This window comes from Eurosta solidaginis, chromosome 3 (assembly GCF_040869045.1).
Source record: "Eurosta solidaginis isolate ZX-2024a chromosome 3, ASM4086904v1, whole genome shotgun sequence".
Lineage (NCBI taxonomy): Eukaryota > Metazoa > Arthropoda > Insecta > Diptera > Tephritidae > Eurosta > Eurosta solidaginis.
The window spans coordinates 67962591-67982938 of NC_090321.1; the positions used below are offsets into that span (position 1 = coordinate 67962591).

General features: G+C 38.7%; 1 protein-coding gene across 1 annotated transcript in view; it reads left to right on the forward strand.

Annotated features, from left to right (window-relative positions):
- The first annotated feature begins 13322 nt into the window (after nucleotides 1-13322).
- The window catches only part of CtsK2 (Cathepsin K2), a 32803-nt gene continuing 25777 nt past the window's right edge, over nucleotides 13323-20348 (forward strand). The window contains exon 1 of the mRNA XM_067772161.1: nucleotides 13323-13453. The gene's annotated coding sequence lies outside the window, so the exon portion shown is untranslated. The remainder of the gene's footprint in view (nucleotides 13454-20348) is intronic.

Below are 20348 nucleotides of genomic sequence, written 5' to 3' on the forward strand. Positions count from 1 at the left end.
TAGGAACCCAACCCGCGCCTGCCGATACCGTGATACCAAGGTTCTCTGAATTCGCCAACCCCTTCCACTCCTATTGAACTTCCCCTGAGTCTCCCATCTAGATACAGAGGATGTTCGGGTGTCGGTTTCGACGACATCCAAGGAATCGACACTCCAAGAAATCTTCCTATTCTGTGTAGCCCCCGATGTGATTCGTTGAGGTTGCTTGCAACCCCCCATTTCATTCCTACGGTGAGTTCTACTCTCTGGTCAGGCCCTGTCACGTTGGGCCTGTGACTTCCAGTGTTGCCCCTGTTTCTGGGGTTCCCCGACGGAGTCAAACGTTAGTTACCATGAGTCGAAACACTACCATAAAAAGAAGAAGAACACCATTAGCCACGTCCATGTTGACCTCTTTGTCAGTAGCTTTTTTGGGCAAATGTTCATTTTTTTTTTAATTTTTGTCGTGGTCTTCGTTGTTATCCTCCGTTTTGTACCTATATCTTGTTGCTGTTTGTAGTGATATTCAAAACTAATCCCCACTGAGGACCGCTACCTGTGCTGCCGTTTATATATAGAAGCAGTGAAAGGGAAAATCCTCAACCGCAACTAAATATACCAAAAAATTAATGATAACGGACCCAAAACGTACTCTGAGGCCTACAAAGGCTTTAGCGGGACATACACAGCAGTGATATTAGCCCGCTAGCCGCTTCAGCAGGAATACCGCCCGCCAGCCCAGGACCCTTATCCAAACATTGTCCAACCATTGTTTATGAATTAGCGAATCCTTCACCGTTGTTTGCTGCTTTTTCCACATTTATGTAGTATCATCCCACCATGAGCTCGTCAGAATTGCTCACAGCTGCAGGTCTGATATCTCCTCCAGATCTACCACTATTAGTAAAAGCAGAGGAATTTTTGTACTGTAGGATGTGACATCTAATCACTATGATCGAACTAAGGCAATGATATCTAAATCAAGGACATTGATCCCATGCTCTAGCGGAAGCTAATCGAGGCAGGACAGCCCTTATACATAAATGTATTTTCTGAATTATCGTAGAAGCATTCCATACCCGGCACGTTCTTCTCTACTGTCAGCACGTTGGCTTAACAGCACAGACGCGCTGAAGAGTGCTTTGCTGCTTAATTCCTTTCTCCTTTACATGTTCACTGTTATAGACGACGTTATGCTCGATTGACTTGAGTCCTGTTCCGTGTTTTGGAATATCTGAGACGTGGTGATGCCAGCATTTCCATTCGCGGGTACAGCAGGGCTCCGACATGTCAGGTAATATTATCGTAATGCGAAACTGGCAGCAGCCTAGGTAGAAAAATTAAGGTGACGGCTGCTGGCTGAATAACAATACCGAATCAACGCTTGATATCTGTTATGTTTGAATTTTGTTTTCCTGCAGAACTTAGACGGTTATGCCGAATGAATGTATAACTTTTTTAGCGACATTGGCCTTGGAAAGGACCCCTTCGACCCATTAGAGACCGAACGAGGCTTTTGATTCCATTAACCTCATACTGGAGAAGATGTTTCGAGTAGCGGAACTGAGCCGCGAGGGCACTCTATTACAAGAGTTTTAGTTGCGGATAAGTATTGATGGCATCAGACCTGTAAAGAAAAAGTACCAGTACAAGTATAAGTATCAGTACCTCAGTACTTCGAAAAATGGGTACAAGTATAAGTATCGAAGTACTTGTACTTGAATTGTTGAAGTACAAGTAAAGTACTTGAAAGTACTTTCGAAATACTTTATATGTATAGACCGGTTTTGAAGCGGATCAAACAGCACCCTTACGATCACCTGTATTTGGCAAAATGGTTGAAGAAGAGTTTTACAGGTATTTCAATGATAATCAACAGATTTCAATATGATTCAGATTTATCCTCTTATGATGGACCTATCACTCAAAATGAATACGCCCTTAGCTTCCTCCGACCCAGTAGAACGTTCATTTTCCTTTGCAGACATTGTTAATATTCCTAGAAGGCAATCAATGAGCCTTTTCGCTTGAAAAACTAGTAATAATGAAGGCAAACACAAAATTAGTTTAATATTGTTAGCTGTTGTACAATTTATACTCATATTTTAATTTTCCATTTATGAATCAAACTGACATATTTTATCAGAAAAAGTACTTTCGTGTACTTGCAAGTATTTCGTAAGTATGTATATCTACTTGTACTTTCGGATTCGAAGTAAAAGTACTGTAGTACTTATACTTTGTACTTAGATTTGAAGTACTTGAGTACCGTTACTTATTTGGTAGTAGTACAATTATGTACTCAGTACTTTATAGGTCTGGAAGGCATTGATATTATTGACCATATAAGTCGCGCCGTAGGTTAGGTTAGTCCGTAGTGTTACCAGAAGTTTGTTTTAACGACCAAATTGAAAAACCCTATCAAAAACCAGGACCTATGTTATAAAATAACTCCGCCCTCTTGGCAAATACTAGAAGCTTCCTAGGATTTAAGCCACTTGCTGCTTTTAGATCTGACAGCTGTATCACTCCTGATAGCTGGAGTATTAGCCTGGCAAGCGCAGGGCAAGAGAACAGAACGTGCTCGATCGTTTCCTCCTCCAGCCCGCACTCCTATATCTGCTATCACTAACCAAGCCTAATTTAAAGGCATGTGACGCCAGAAGGCAGTGTGCAGTCAGAATACCCGTCATGAGTCTACAGTCTTCTCTTTTTAATGATAGAAGCAGCTTTGTTAGTCTAAGGTTGTAAGACCTGCACATAATCTTCGACACTTTACAGCCCTGCGCTTGAACCCACGCCTTTCCTGCTTGATCGATCATGTGCACCTCTCGCCTTCGCTTAATTTCGAAGTCTAATTGGGACATCTACGGAGCAAGCTTCAAGGGATGCGCCCTTTTTAGCTAGTTCATCCCATCTATTCCCATATGCCCTGGGACCCAATATAGATGTATGGTTCTCCCTGTCCGGATTCTCTCCAGGGACTGCTTACACTCTAACACGCATTTAGACGCTGGGCTATGCGAGATTATTGCCTTGATTGCTGCTTGACTGTCAATATAAAAGTTAACACGATTGCAGCTTGGGCTATTTTCTTCCAGGGTTTCTACTGCTTTGGTTACGGCTACTATTTCAGCTTCGAAAACGCTACAGTAATCCAGCAGCCTGTAGTATCTGTTTATTTCCGGATCAGCACAGTATACCGCAGACCCTACTCTTTCCACTACTTTGGAACCATCTGTGTACACATGTATCGCCTCGTCCGCCATTTGAGCACCCTTGCGCCAACCGTCCACCTCTATTGTGGCCTTAAGATCGCCCTCGAAGCGCAGATAGGTAATCACGTAGTCTGTTAGTCTTGTGATTAATGACGCTATACTACTATGTCCGTATGGTCGGCGCTCAAGCTGCCTCGAGGCACCGAGCCTGGTTGCAGTTGTTAACGCTATGTTCTTTGCTACCAGGTCTACAGGTGGAATGTGCAGAATGGCATACAGTGCAGCTGTCGGGGTTGTTTTCAGGGCTCCCGTAATGCTAAGCATTGATAGTCTGCATACCCCCTGTAATTTTTTGAGGCAGGTTGCTTTTTGTGTGGCTTTCCACCAAACAAGACCTCCATAGTATAGGATAGGGCTTACAATCGTTGTAAAAACCAAATGAGAAAGAGAGGGCGATAAGCCCCACGTACACCCCAGCATTCTTTTACATGCATAAAGTGCCGTTGAAACCTTCTTCACCCTCTCCTCCACGTTTAGCTTCCATTACAGCTTACTGTCTAGGATGATTCCTAGATACTTTTTGCAAGGTTTCTCCTGTAGGGTCACCCCTCCTAACTTAGGCCTGATCCAATTTGGGACCTTGTACCTCTTTGTAAACAAGACCATATCCGTCGCGCTGTAAGTTCTGCTTTCTTTTGATCTCAATAAAAGGGTGTTAAAAGGTGGTATTACGGTTACGAAGACAAAACGATCTGCGCCTCGGCTTTCACATTACCGTCGGCACCGTCGACTGGGCCGCTCTTGTTATGCCCGATTAAGGCCCAATTAGTGTACGAAAAAATAAGACATGCATTGGGTATAATTATACAAATAAATATTTTTGCATACAATTAAGTGTTTTATTACTCTCCACTACTTCTATATTTGCGAATGCTTCTTCTACTCTTAGCAGCTATTCTCTTCATTATCCACAGTGGCGTAGTGAGGTTTTCTTGTGCCCGGCACAAAATATTTTTTTGGCGCGCAATTCTAACGGAGCTCAATTTCCTTTCTACTGCGAAGTAATTTTTTGCAGTCACATATTGCGAAAAAAGGTTCTGTTCCATCGACGTCTGTATTATAAAATTCACCCAAGTTCTTACAATTTCTTTCTAAGTCGTTATTATCCTTGTTCAACAAATTTCCAACGTCCAGGAGAAACCCAAATTTAAAATTAAGGTCATTTATTCATGTAAATCTTGTACGTAATTATTGTTGGAGACGATCGATAACACTTTTCATAACGCGAGAAATCTCACATTCTGCGGAAAGACCAACATTTCTAGCCGATTCTTGGGGCATTTTGCGGCGCCCTCTTACACGTTTTACTATATCAATATCCCATTTTTCACAAGGAGACTTCGCTTTTTCTATTGCTTCTTCACAGAGAGTGTCTCGAATTTCGGATATTTCAGCCGCTAATGCTTTAAGATCACGCTTCTCTAAAATTCATCCCCGCATCTTGTAATCTGAGCTGCACACGATCAATCCTCCTTAAAATTTCATACCAGAAATGAACTAATGTTATGAAACTAAAATTTAGTGTATTTTGCAACAGAATTGTAGCTTAGCCTCTGGTGTCACTTGTGGTGTTAGCGTCCCCTGCTAATTGTTCTAAGTGTTCTACTACATTCTCTAGCCCATCGACGATAACGCTAACCGCTTGTATTCTGGCGCTCCATCGTGTTTCAGATTCACGTTTGACAGTTTTTGTTAAAGCATTTTTTAATAATTCTCATCGTAACGTTGAAGTGAGAAAAAAAGATATATCGTTAGCTTAACGTGAAAATGTGCTAAGTCACTTTTTTTGAAAAATTGTATTTTAATGCAGTTTTAAAACTGAACTCAAAATACATCGATCACAAAAAAATATTTTTATTTTTCATTTTTACGTGCTGTGGGCAATGATGTGTAAATGTGCTAACTCGCCAGCTGCGAAAAAGAATGTGCTAAGTCAAGCAGTCAATAATATCAATCTGAATTACTATTCATTTCTTTGTGCGCTCATGCTTTGTTGTTGTTGTATTAACGATAAAGACACTACCCGAAGGCTTTGAAGAGTGCTACCGATGTTGATGGTCCTTTGCCGGATATACATACATCCGGTACGTCCCGGTAACAAAGCACTATTAAGGTACTAGCCCGACCATCTCGGGAACGATTTCTATGACCACATTAAACATTCTAGGCCATACCGCCCTCCCCTCCCCCCAGTTCCATGAGAAACTTGGGGTCGCCAGAGCCTCGGCTGTAAACGAAACAGGATTTGCCTCGGGTAGGTGAAGTTGACAATTGGGTTGGGGAAGCTATATATTGTGCTGACAACCCATTGAAAGGGTAGCGCAACACAACCCCTTGAAATCGGATTCACCCCATTGATGTTTGATAAATTCTTTGCGCTGACCATAATCTACTTCAATTCTTACATGTCGATAACTACATGCTTTCTTACAAACTAGTTGAAAATAGAAAACAATTCAAGCTTAAACTTATATAAGCTGTTATTAAGATTAATAATACTATGAATCGATTTGCTAGATATATAGTCCTAGTTATAGGTTCGCAGCATTCATAGCATAATTCGTTTTATGAGTTATCATAGCAAACCGTTTATTACATTATAGGCAAGAATGAGTGAGATAAAAGTTCTTCTGTCATGCAAAGCCTGAAGACCGAGCAATTTGCACCTGCTGGTATATGATGGGAGGCCGTCTGGCCAGTGAAGCATACGTAAAGCAATTTTTGTAACAATTTTTTGAACTTCCTCAACTTTATAGGAGTTAGGTTCATAGAAAGGATTCCATATTAATGAGCATATTCAAGACCACTTCTGACCAAGGATATATAAAGTGCTTTCAACGTCATAGGGTCCTTAAAGTCACTGGTGTTACGTCTACTGAACCCAACCATTGCAACAAATTTTGAAACAACGAAGTCAATGTCACTAGAAAAAGAGAGCTTGGAGTCAAAAATTACACCCAAGTCTTTACTCTCTTGACAACGATTAAGATATTTGGTTTATAGATAAAGTATGTGGCAGTTGTCGTTTTGGAATAAGACACAACACAGCATTTGTTTGAATTTAAAAATCAGAACCGTTAGAAATAGTTTGACAAATAAATACTACTTTTTGTGAAATATATATTTTTAGTGTTATATTTAAATTATTAAAGGTGAGGAGTGAGGGGGATATTGAGTTAAAAGTGCTAAGTCAGGAGAAAAAATTTGTTTTGAGTGAGGAAATTGTGCTAAGTCATAAAATAGCATGCATGATTTTTATTAATCTTTTTCAAAGCTTCTACACTCAAAAGTATTGTAACTAAGGTATCCTCATTCACAGTTTTGAAAAAAAGGTTATTTCAAAAATAATTCTTTAATAATTTTTATAAGGGTCGAGGACAAATAAAATAAGCTAAATCTTTGCCAAAAAGAGCTTTATATCAATAATATTTCATTTCCCACGTAGATTTATAACAAAAAATAGGGAAAACTTCAAATTTAAAAAGGCGCATGGCGCCGCCCCTTTTATGACTCAGCAATTTTCCATGTTTCGGGAGCCATAACTCGAAGAAAAATTAGTTCAGAACAGAACGATATGTATATGTATTGTAACGAATTTACTGCAAATTCTCTTATTTGCAACCTTCTGTTTAGATCGAATTACTAAACTGTTGAATAAATAACTCCAATATTGAATAATGGAAAAATGACCTTTATTAAAGTACTTCACAATAACACTTATACTTTGCAACTAGCTGTCTTAATAACCAAACTGACTGATAGCTTAAATTAAACTGATCTCTCGCCTCCACTGTTGTCGCCCTTTTATACTATCCGACCTCCTCGTTGCATATTTCTAGGCTTTTCTAATTCCAAAACTTACTAGTTATTATAAATTTCTCAGTTACAACTACAGATGTATTATTTTTATAGCTTCTCTCATACCCCATGCGCTTGTGTGTGTGAACGACACTTCCACAATCACAATTGCATACTTTTAGGAGCATCTCAGATAAGATATCTGCATGTGTTTGTGCATCTCTTCTCCGCTGCGTGTACGTACATAGGTATAGACAACATGATTAAATTATTGATGTGCATTCACGTCGCTGCTTAGCATCGGCATAGAAATGGCAGTACCCCTCAGTGTTGCTAACATTCGTAACAGTATTAATGCGCAGCCTTGTTACACTATTAAGCACACAAAAAACAACAACAGCATTTCAAGTGTACAGCTGGGTGTGTAATGTTCGGTTTCACCCGAAATTAGACTTCCTTACTTGTTTAATATAGTATTTTTTTTCAGAAATCAGTTATAATAAAAATACAAATTATCCATGCTTTGAGGACCATTTGGCGTCCCACTGTGAGTAGCGCCCGGGGCAAGATGCTCCCTTGCCTCCTCCCCCCTCACTACGCCCCTGTTATACATATACTTACTCTTGATTTGAAATAATCGGTAATTTAAAAACAAAGTTTATTCCAATTTAACTGCAAAAAAATGTTAAGAAGCGAATGTGGCTGCTTAATTATCACAGAGACAATTTATTAACTTAAACAACTTGTTTTCCTCTCTTAGATCTCACAATTTTAGTTGGTGCGATTTAAATTCGTCTTCTTTTAGTATTTACATATATGCATTACCCAGCAGTCAAACGAAAGTCTTATCACGAGGCTATTTACAACAATGTATAAATTCCAATTACTCCGAAAAAGACCAAACTTGGTAGAATCATCAATTTATAAGCACTGCAACGATTTTGGCCGTTGCGTAACACGTGCTACGTACGTCACGCCAATTCACACCTTCCGCAAACCGTTTTTCAACCTCACCACCGCGAGGGCAATTCTGTTACAAATATGAATGCATTATACATAGGCGAGGACCCCAAGTTTCTCATGAACTAGAAAGTTCAAATCATTCAGGATATGGTCGGCCTAGTACCTTAATGATGCTTGTTACCCGAATGTACCGGATGTATAACCGGCAAAGGAGCATCAGCATCGCTACCACAACAACAACAACGTCACGTGAGCTATCCTTGTTTCGCGATAGCCAATTTCGAGCATCAAGGGAGTTCGGAGGCTTCCTCTACCTGGCCCTTCCAACGCACGAGAGGTGTTCCGCCTTCTCCTCTACCTACAAATACGCGTGCCGATAGGAATATTTTCCGCGCTGTAGCATCTTTTCTCTTACCTATAACACTTTGTACTAAAGCTCTTATAGCTAGCTCATCATTGAAACTTTTTCCATACACAGTGTGGTCATCAATGACAGAAATATAAATTTTGGTTGCGAATGGATCGGAGTGATCTTTCCTATTTCTTACGGAGCTGTTGGTGTTGCAACTCCCTTTCCTATTGTTAGAAGCTGCTTTGAAATTGGCGATTTGGCCTAAATGGCTTCCTTGCGTAGCATAATTCGACTAGTACTTGTTTGTCCATTTTAAACTACTATCTTCATCGGTGTATTCATGCATGTCACTATGCTAAAGATGTAAGCTTGTAACTGGTACCCAGAAGAGAGAGTCACATAGATATCACCAGGCGAGGTAGCTTATGACGACTCATTGGTCTGTTAATCCCTAAAGAGATCGGTCTCCTATTGATCTCTTTTGTCTACATTTGAGCATAATTTATCACATTTTGGCCCTTTCGGGTACAGTTGGGATTAGTCAGTTTAGGTTTAGTAGACTTAACTACTACGCCGCAGTTAAGGTTAATTTTCCGGAGAATATTTTTTATTCATTTTAGAAAAGTAGGCGGTCAACTGACGGCAAATATATTTGGTGGCTTGGCAAACCATTCGATTGTGTTTCTGCCATGCAAAATGCGCCTGGTCCCTATTTGAGTTCTTATTGAATCGAAAAGGACATGCTCAAACAAAAGGAAACAGTCCAACTCATACATATAGATCAAAACTGGCATTGCTCGCATACTCTTTTGCGACTCTCTCCGGATTCATCCTGGACTAATCGCATTTTTTGCAAGGTGATTTGACGGCATGGCACCAACACATGGACATAACCATCTTATTACGATATGTTATCTAATTCTATACATGTGAGTGATAAAATTACCACTGAATTGGTGCAAAATACTCATTCTAGCTTCCTGAGGTTTTTTTTACATACAATCGAGTTATTAACTCAATTTAGAAACCTGTCTAGCGGAAATGCAGCAGGTGATACCAGAACAAATATTATACCGGTCATGTGTCAAGTTATTAACATACCCTTCAAAAAAACCGTGTTACTAATCCCTAAAGACCAAACATGTCACACAGTACCCCGTAGGCGAACAAAGGGAACCCGCTCGACAGCACCCGTAAGGGAATAAAGAGGACTGGTTCGGACTCATTTAGTCTATGTGCGGTCCTCATGGACCAGCCAGTTCAATCTAGGGGTACAAAGAGGTCCTGTCCGACAATACTCGTAGGGTTACAAAAGCGATCTGTCTCACAGTACTCGTTCATGCATAAAAAAGTACAATTACTCTCCCCATAGAACATGCTCTAACAAAATGGACCACATTAACCCATATGAAGGGATCTCAACTAGCTATAATCGCATTCCCCTTTGCTACTCTTCCCAAAATTATCCTAGACTAATCGCATTTTTTGCAGGGTGCTTCCATACATATGTCCGTATATGAACGTATTCAGTACATGTTTGGACGTGTTACTCCATGTAAAAATAAACACAATCCACATTATCAATTATCATTATCTTTACATTTCCGATGCCTATATCCATCCCATTATGCGGTGGCAAGATTCCTGATATTCGACGTTTGCAGAACTGTTGCGGAAATAAGACCCCAAACGAAATTTAATATTTCTTTCAAAACACGAAGCCCAACGCTATTATATTTTTACGAAAAGCGTTTTTCATATCCGCATTAATTTAATTTAAAATATATTTTATATGTTTCTTCCCTTGTCTACATATATTTTATTTAGCGAATTTTAACCGCCCCGCGGAAAAGCACGCCAGTCACCTCTTTTTTGGGATAACTGAAACCAAAATAACAACCGTAAGAGCCAAAGTCACCCTCCACCACACATCATCATGTATTCCTCTACTTCTCTACTGCACAGCCGCATACGGTTTGGGGAGAAACCAATTGCAGACAAAAAGGTATATAGATAGGTTCATATAAGAGGTAGAGACTTATACGAGGTTCGTGCTGTCGAAAGCGTTCTTAAAATCCAGCGAGGAGGTAATATGGTCCAATTCTTTTTTCAAAAGATCGATGGTGGATTTACCAGGTCTTAAGCGACACTGAAACGGTCCTATCAGTCAATTAACGCAAGGTTTCAAACTTTCGCACAACATGCTTGAGAGGACCTTTTATGCGATACTGTGAAGACTGACTTTGCTATAGTTGCCAAGATTCCTAAATTTCCTCTCTTGTGGATAGGAGACAAGAACATTTAGTTCGTCAGGCACACGGCCGACCATATTTTGATAGAAATTGGTGCAAGCGCCTTACCAGTTTTTCGATGCGGTATTTGAATTTTTCAGCACATAATCCATCATTGGCCGCAGCTTTGTTTTGTTATTGTCATAGAAGAATAGTTTTCCTTCCATCGTCTTCTATTATTAGGTTGGGTTCAGCTCCTTCATTAGGTGTTTCATCGTTGCCTCAATTTAAAGGGTAGACAAGTTTTCCATTCATAATTTTCTCTTTATATTGGTTATTATGTCACCATTTTCGTTCTAATGGCTGCAGACAGTGTAATTTCGTACTATTCCTCATCCTAAGACCACGTTTACACATGCCCTACCCACAATAAATCCGCGATAGTTAATCTACGCGTTCACATGTATCCCATCCCTTGGTATTAGATTATTAGCTGTAAAATTTTTACGTTTTTATACTCAGCTGAGCAGAGCTCACAGAGTGTATTAATTTTGTTCGCATAACGGTAATCCGTAACGGCATAATCTAATCGAGATAGATATAGACTACTATATATCAAAATGATTTGGGCGAAAAAATAAATTTATTCAGCCATGTCCGTCCGTCCGTAAACACGATAAATTGAGTAAATTTTGAGGTATCTTGATGAAATTTGGTAAGCAGATTCCTAGGCACTCATCTCAGATCCTTATTTAAAATGAACGAAGTCGGACTATAAGAACGCCCACTTTTGCGATATCGAAAATTTCGAAAAACCGAAAAAGTGCGATAATCATTACCAAAGACGGATAAAGCGATGGAACTTGGTAGGTAGTTGATCTTAAGACGTAGAATAGAAAATTAGTAAACTTTTGGACAATGGGCGTGGAACCGTCCACTTTTGAAAGAAGGTAATTTAAAAGTTTTGCAAGCTGTAATTTGGCAGTCGTTGAAGATATCATGATGAAATTTGGCAGGAACGTTACTCCTATTACTATATGCATGCTTAATAAAAATTAGCAAAATAGGAGAACGACCACGCCCACTTTAAAAAAAACTGTTAAGTCAAATTTCAAAAAAAAATTTAATACCTTTACAATATATAAGTTAATTATGTCAACATTCAACTCCAGTAATGATATGGTGCAACAAAATACAAAAATAAAAGAAAATTTCAAAATGGGCGTGGCTCCGACCTTTTTCATTTAATTATTCTAGAATACTTTTAATGCCATAAGTCGAACAAAAATTTACCAATCCTTGTGAAATTTGGGTAGGGGCATAGATTCTATGACGATAACTGTTTTCTGTGAAAATGGGCGAAATCGGATCAATCCACGCCCAGTTTTATACACATAGTTTTATACGCTCGGCCGTTAACACGATAACTTGAGCAAAAATCGATATATCTTTACTAAACTTAGCCCACGTACTTATCTGAACTCCTCACTTTATCTTGGTATAAAAAAGGGCAGAAATCCGACTATGACCACGCGAACTTTTTCGATATCGAAAATTTCGAAAAATAAAAAAATGCCATATTCTATACCAAATATAAAAAAAGGGATGAAACATTGTAATTGGATTGGTTTGTTGGTGCAAAATATAACTTTAGAAAAATGATGTCATATTAAGTAGAATAAAATGAAAAAGTTCTGCAGGGCGAAATCAAAACCCCTTGGAATCTCGGCAGGAATACTGCTCGTAGTATTACACATATAAATAAATTAGCGGTACCCTACACATGATGTTCTGGGTCACCTTGGTCCAGATTTTGGTCGATACCTCGAAAACGCCTTCACATATACAACTAAGGGTCACTCCCTTTTAAAAACCTCATTAATACCTTTAATTTGATACCCATTTCGTACAAACACATTCTAGAGTCACCCCTGGTCCACACTTATTGCGATATCTCGAAAAGGCGTCCACCTATAGAACTATGGCCCACTCCCTTTTAAAATACTCCTTAGTACCTTCCATCTGATACCCATGTCATACAAACACATTCCAGGGTTTCCCTCGGTTCATTTTCCTACATGGTGATTTTCCCATATTTTGTCGCCAAAGGTCTCAGGTGAGTATGTAATGTTCGGTTACACCCGAAATTAGCCTTCCATACTAGTTTTTATTTCGTATTTCCACTTGAATATTACACCCTAGAGGTGATCCTTTGTCTATGAAAAAAAATCGGAGTCTCTAGTTGTTTAATAACCGATTCGGAGTTGAGTACGAAAATAAAGATAATCACGTTATATGTAAACTAGATTTAACAAGTGGTTTTTCGTGATTCCCGGAATTCAAGCTCCTCCTTAGGCAGCGGTACAAATTGCGCTAGAGACATGCGCCCATTTCTCGTTTTTGATAGGGTTTTTTTACGTCTGGTCGTCTAGCAAACTTTTGAACACAATCAGTCTACGTAAGATGTCTTCGCGGACCGGCCAGTTCAACCTAACTTCTCATGACCTCCGTCACATTGAATTGTACTCTCTGAGAGCAGGTGCGAGAGCGCAGTTGCGCAGCTATTGTGACAATTACAGGTTCTCGATGTCTGGGTTTCCTTGTGTTTTCTTGTTATACGTTTTAAGCCGCTCAGATAATGGCAACAAGAAAAACATACGCTGGGTATAATTTTTTTATATTCTCGACTTTGTTTCATTTAAACTTTATTGCGCTATAAAAGGGAATCCCAGCTGCGCCAATCGCCAATAGTTCCGTGTTTACTCCACTGCCAATATCTCGGAATAAATCGTTCTTAACCACAAATCTAACAATCGATTTAACTTGTTCGTGTTTCTTGTGATTTTGCAAAGGCAAGTGTTTGAAAGTGAAGAAGAAGTTTAAAATTTGGGGAATTCCTAATCAATAACTGTACTTTGTTATGAAAATTACCTGGCTTGTTTCGGCTTTCACAAACAATTTTGAGACGCTTTTAAAATTTTTCGATTACATTAAGTTCATTTCTTCAAGGTTGCTCGAATTAAAATCGGAATGTTTTATCGATTTGGGAACATCAAATAATATTTACAAATCGAATTAGATGGCCTTTTATGATAGGTGATATTTTGCTTTGAGAAAAAGAGAATATTGTGGCAGCAGAAACGGCAAGAAGTCTTGCGGAGTGTCGCTGAGGTTGTTGTTGTTGTATTAAGATCACCGAAGATTTTGGGGAGTGTTATCGATGTTGATGGTCCTTTGCCGGATATAGATCCGTTACGTTTCGGTAACAAATCATCACTAAGGTACTAGCCCGATCATCTCGGGAACGGCTAATATGACCACATCCCGCCCCACCCCCTAGTTCCATGCGAAACTTGGGGTCGCCAGAGCCTCGACTGCTAAATATGTGTATGATACATTCATTTATTTGTAACAGGATTCCCCTCGCGTAGGTGAGGTTGACAATTGGGTTGCGGAAGCTTTGTATTTTGCTTGTCAACCCCTTGAATCCCTGAAGTAGTTGGATGTCGCTGAAGTAGTGGATGTTAGTCGCTTATAAATTCCAGGAGTTCCGGAACGATAGAACTAAACATTTTTAAACCTGTTCGAATTCCACACCTTACGAAAACTACAAAATTACTTTAACAAAAACAATTTTTGTAACCAAAAATGAACACCGATCATCGATATAAACAAAATTACTACCACCTTGCAGCTATTTCCAAGCAATATATAATTATATTAGCAATATTTAATTGAAGTAATTGAAAGAAAAATCAAATAGTTAATTCTTTGTAATGAAGTGAGCATATAGGGGGAATGTATTATTTTCTTTTTAATTATTATAGTGTTTCAGGCAGAGCTCTAGTATAACTCTTTAATCATTTGAATGGGTTTTAATGTTTGGCTCTCTTTAGGTCAAAACGACTGACGTCCAAACCTGCCTTAATCTGACCTGCTGGTCAGTTGTTGCAAAGACGTTTCCACTATTTCACAATACTGACTCGAAGTCGATAAAGTAGTGCATTGTCAAAACCCACCCTAAAATTTTGTGTTAATTTTTTTCTCAACTCTTTACATTTCCCATTATTCCACGCCCTGTGGCATTATTCAAGTTTCAAACTAATATTAAGTGTCAACATATTAGCAAATGAAATATTAATGTCAAATTCGCCACCCAGATAGGAAATTGCCGATTTATTTAAATGCCACGTTGTATGACAAGCGCTTTTCATTGATATGACCAAGTTTGTGGTCAAATTTCACCTGGTTAAAACTAAGCATAAGAAGCTTGTGGCAGTGTTTGCCAAACTACTGCAGAGGGACGACCTCGCTTTGAAAAGCTTGTTTCTAATTGAAAGCCATATCTATATTGAGATGTTGCATTACCCGGGACGTTAACCCAGGACCTTCGGTGTGGTAAGCGGGGCAAGTAACTATCACACCACGGCGGCTTTCAGTTAAAAGCAGAGATTAAAAAGAAATCTTCTTTGAATCTGTACGTGAAAACTTGCATAACAGTACAGTACAATACAGTTGGCGTTTGATAACGAGCCTCACTCTTAACTCACTTTTGAAAGTTGAGGCGGTAAGATCATAGCATATTTTGATAACAGCGATCACACACACTAGGCTAGCTTCCTATTCAAAGATAGAAGTATCAGAGTGGTCCGCTGGCTGTGGTTTCAGTTACAACGCACTCAAAGTCTAACCAATGCTATTTAAAAAAAAATAAAATAAATGTAAGGCGCGATAACCTCCGAAGAGATCTAAGGCCGAGCTTCTCTTCCAATTTGCATCCTGCTCCTCTTGATTTTCCCTACAAATTGGCCGGACGGGACCTATATGTTTTATGCCGACTCCGAGCGGCATCTGCAAGGCAGATGAGTTTTCACTGAGAGCTTTTCATGGCAGAAATACACTCGGAGCGCTTGCCAAACACTGCCGAGGGGCGACCCCGCTTCGAAAAATTCTGTTCTAATTGAAAAACCTTATTTCTAAAATTTTGATGTTGCGTTGCCCGGGGTGCGAACCCAGGGCATACGGTGTGGTAGGCGGAGCACGCTACCATCACACCACGGTGGCCGCCGGTGTTTACTCCGTTCATGCTAAATGGTTTGATAAAGAAGATAAACGATTCTCAGCGGAATGGAATTTATAGTCATTTATACTTGCAAAATAGCTATGAGTAAGCTGTGGGGTGTAAGCGTAAGCATTGGCCGCCAAACCTTCATATTTTTTTCGAAATTGCAAGAATCTGGTATTATATATATCAACAGAGCGCCTAGAACTGCCCCTAGTAAATCGTTGAATGCCAAATTGGATTTCTTGCCCTTAGACTTGGCCAATTTCCAAACTGTGGAACTTTTGTAAATCTGGCTAAAAATTATACCAACAAAAAAACACGATCTTAGTTGAAAATGGCATACAAATCTTCAATAATATACAAGGTGTTGCTTGGAGTCCTCGAATGCGAAATTGCAGTGGATTTCTAGAAATTTGGTAAGCTGGCAAATTACTCGAGGACAAGAACATAACTAGCTAGGTAAGCACCAGTTCTGACAGCTAGGCCGGAAAGAAAAGTGCATTGGGGCACGTATGAGCTCAGTAGAAATAAACGAGGATGTAATCAGCATCAATGTAGCCATGGGCCAAATTGAAATTTTCTACGCAAAAGCCAAAACACATCACTACTTGGCCAAACTTCAACAAAAAGAACAACTGATACCCATAATCTTATAGCTCTGATCATTGCACGAAGACATAGAGGCTGTAAAGACATATCTACCAGAGAGACTGTGGAGCGTTTTCTGTGTAAATTCGAAGTTCGAGTGAAGCATGTGTGTGTTATTTCCTTCGGAAGTTCCTTTATGGAAAATCTGCGAAAGTTACTTTTTATAATTGATGACCACTCTCAGTTTTTATACTCAGCTGAGCAGAGCTCACAGAGTATATAAACTTTGTTCGCATAACGGTAACCCGTAAGGGCATAAACTAATCGAAATAGATATAGACTTCTATATATCAAAATGATTTGGGCCAAAAAAATAAATTCATTTAACCATGTCCGTCCGTTCGCCCGCGGTAAACACGATAACTTGAGTAAGTTTTGTGGTATCTTAATGAAATTTGGTATGTAAGTTCCTGGGCACTCATCTTAGATCGCTATTTAAAATGGCCGAAATCGGACTATAACCACGACCACTTTTTCTATATCGAAAAACTGAAAAAGTGCGATAATTCATTACCAAAGACTGATAAAGCGATTTAGCTTTGACGCAGAATAGATAATTAGTAAAATGTTGGCCAATGGGCGTGGCACCGCCCACTTTTAAAAGAAATTAATTTAAAAGTTTTGCAATCTGTAATTTGGCAGCTGAGTATGTAATGTTCGGTTACACCCCAGTCTTCCCTACTTGTTTGTTTAAAAAGTTTCTCTGAGTCCAAGCCCGATATGATCTTTCAGTTCGTTATTTTCGAACTCTGCCTTTAATTAATGGCTGCTTTTTGTTGTTAGTGTATTTATAAACAACTTAATCTTAAATATGCATTTATATACAAACGAGTTATCAGCTAAAATGATGATTCTAATAAATCGATTAGATCTTTTTTATGAAGGCAAACAAGCAGATGCAAACACTGAACTACACGGTTAGAAATTTGAGCTTAAATACTAAACTATTTTGTGCTAGAGATATGACCAAACCAAATTTAGTTTCAAATATAGATTATAACAGTATTCCTGAAAATTATTAAACGGCACCAGGTTTCAATTTGAAACAAGAGATCTACACTTGCGGTTATAGAAAAAAAAGAAAAATCTAGTGGGCGGTGGCCTGGTTTCGAACAAACGGATTCTAGTAGCTTGCTCTACCTACTTAGCTATCTATGTAGGTATGAATCTTTGTAAGAAAATATATGTATTGTAACAAATTTTAGGAATTTATTGATTGTTTGTTATCGTTCGAATCGCTGAACTGTCGAATAAATGACTCAAATATTCAGTATAGCAAAATGTTCTTTACTCAGACGACTACGGTAGTAGTATTCACAATTAGATTACCCGCGTACTTCACTTACACCGCTTTAAAATCAAACTTTTATGGTGGTCAACTTGAACTGTGCTGCTTTTATATTCTAAATTCGCCTCTTTATTTCTCCCAGGGTCTATACTTTTCGCGCCTTCTCAAATACTAGTTGCTTATTTATTTCTCGTTTCTGCATCTCATAGCTGCTTGTATATGTCGTTATTGCTGCATCTCATATTCTCGTAGCCTTGTTCTATATATATGTTGGGGTTGTTTTCGATTTATTACTAGCGGGCTTAGTGACTTAGCGAAACTGCTAATATTTTCCACAATATAAAACACCACATACTATGTATAACAAAATGTTTCGAAAAAGCAATATGACTTTCAGCAATTTTCCCAAGTGAAATTTTCTTATTTTAAAATTTTCAGCACCAAGTTTAAACTATTGGGGTTTGTTTTAAAACCGGACGAGATTACAGGTTTCTATTTCCTGGTTTTTGCAAACATTTTTGGGGTTGTTTTAAAACAATTTTAAGATTATAGACTTATTTTTGAAATAAGTTTTAAAATGAAACTGAATAAAATTAAAAAACATAGTAGTAAACTAGTAGGTTTCCAATTTCAAATCTAGTACAAAAAGTTTCAAAAATTGCTTAAACCGATAATTGGTTTAAAGTTTGGGCTCAAATTTCTAACCGTGTACAAACATACTTACAGTTAATAAAGATTTTGTAATTAAATACTTTAAACCTAAAATTAAGCAATAAATGCATTAAATGTAAATATGTATCACATTTACTCAAACACATTAGGGTGCCTAACTAAAAAAACTTTCGCGGAGACTTTAATGAATGCACTCGCCTCCGAGTTTGCTTGTAGTCCGTCGTTGACTGTACAGGGTATTATAACTTTGATGGCATAACGGTTGTTTGTAATGACATAAAGGAATCGAGAGAGATAAAGCCTTCTTTATATCAAAATTATCAGCATCGAAAATAATTTTGATTGATCCATGGCTAAATTTGATACACTTCTCTCGACCCATGATAGACTGGCAGTGAAATGTGATAAAAATTGACCATATCGATATTGAAAATTTCGAAATTTGGATAAAATCCGATAGTTTATTGGCATCGAAAATATGACCGAAATCAGGTCCACTTTTTCGATATCGAAAATTTTAAAAATAACAAAAATCTTACAATGTATTAACAAATGTTGATTAAATGATTTATCACTGGGGAGTGGAATGATTTTATGACGCAAAATACAAGTTTAATACAGTTTGGGAAAATGGGCAAGTCACTGCCCATATTTAGTTGAAGAATGGGTATATCCAGATCAGTTTTACCCGGACTTGGGCTTATTTACTTGTTTAGCATAATCTTCAGCGTTATGGATTTAAATAAATAAGTAAGATTTCGGTTTTCAGCAAAAACGAGAAGTATTCTCTTTGTAATTTAAGTTCATACTGTACGTTAACCCCCATTTTTGTGGTAGAATTTTCCAAATTTATTTCTATGAGCCATCATCTGGATATACTCGTGTGAGTCTCATTGGCCTTCACTCTTCTCTCGTCATATAAAGATAACGCTCACATATACGAAACGTTGCCGTGGCCATGTTCAGAGTGGTTCAGTAGGAAACGTTTAGCTTTTTATATTCCGGGCAACATTTCTCATCAATCATCGGTCAATCAAGACATCACAAAGACTGAATGTGTGAGCTATGTCTGTCAACATCGATAAAACCTTCAAAACCCTTGTGGGGTCTCCTTATCGCTACAAAAAGAAGAAGCCTGGGAAGTATTCCGTAGAACGGGCTCGTTTAGCACTGTTCCGACCAGATCAAGGTGAAAGTAGTCATACCTTTCATCGGGTTGTAATTAAGTATGCGCGCTACAACCACGACCCCCTACTTTAGAACTTTGGCACGAAATTTTGTTTTTTGTATTCTACTAGACTTGTTCATAGCCTGGCCAGATATATCACTGTGTGTGGTTTTAACCGTGGATGTGCCGCTGAGATGTATCAAGCTAGTTATGTGCCGTATAATACTTCTCGGGAAATTGTGCTGCTGTGAACCGCGAGATGAACCAACATGTAGGGTGTTCAGGCAAATCTGGTCCAAGTTGGAGGAAAAAAGATCTCAATCGGTCATACTTCTGAATCGTCTCTCTATCAGCCCATTTCTCAGTATTCTGTGTCACTTATGGGCGCCCGGGGGTTCATATGGGCCTGCACACACATGACTTCAACCGCAGCTGCAGGGCGAGGAGGAGATAGAAAGCGTAGTACATTATTTATGCCATTGTTCCGTCTTGTCCAAGACCAGGTACCGATGTCTTCACAGACACTTCTTTGGGTGCATTGTGGAGTTAGAATACGCAAATATAAACGAAATTCTGCAATAAATTAGGAAGAATGAATGGTAAAATGTCAGATCGTGGACCGAGTCGTTTTATGCTATAAGCGCTGCTTTTAAAGTTTGATGAAATCTCTCTATCATGCCATTTGCTTGGGGATGGTAGGTAGGTAGGTTGAACTGGCCGGTCCATGAGGACCTCACATAGACTGATTGAGTCCGTAGTGTTACCAGAAGTTTGTTTTAACGACCAAACTGAAAACCCCTATCAAAACCCAGGACCTATGTTATAAAATAACTCCGTCCTCTTGGCAAATACTAGAAGCTTCCTAGGACTTAAGCCACTTGCTGCTTATAGATCTGACAGCTGTAT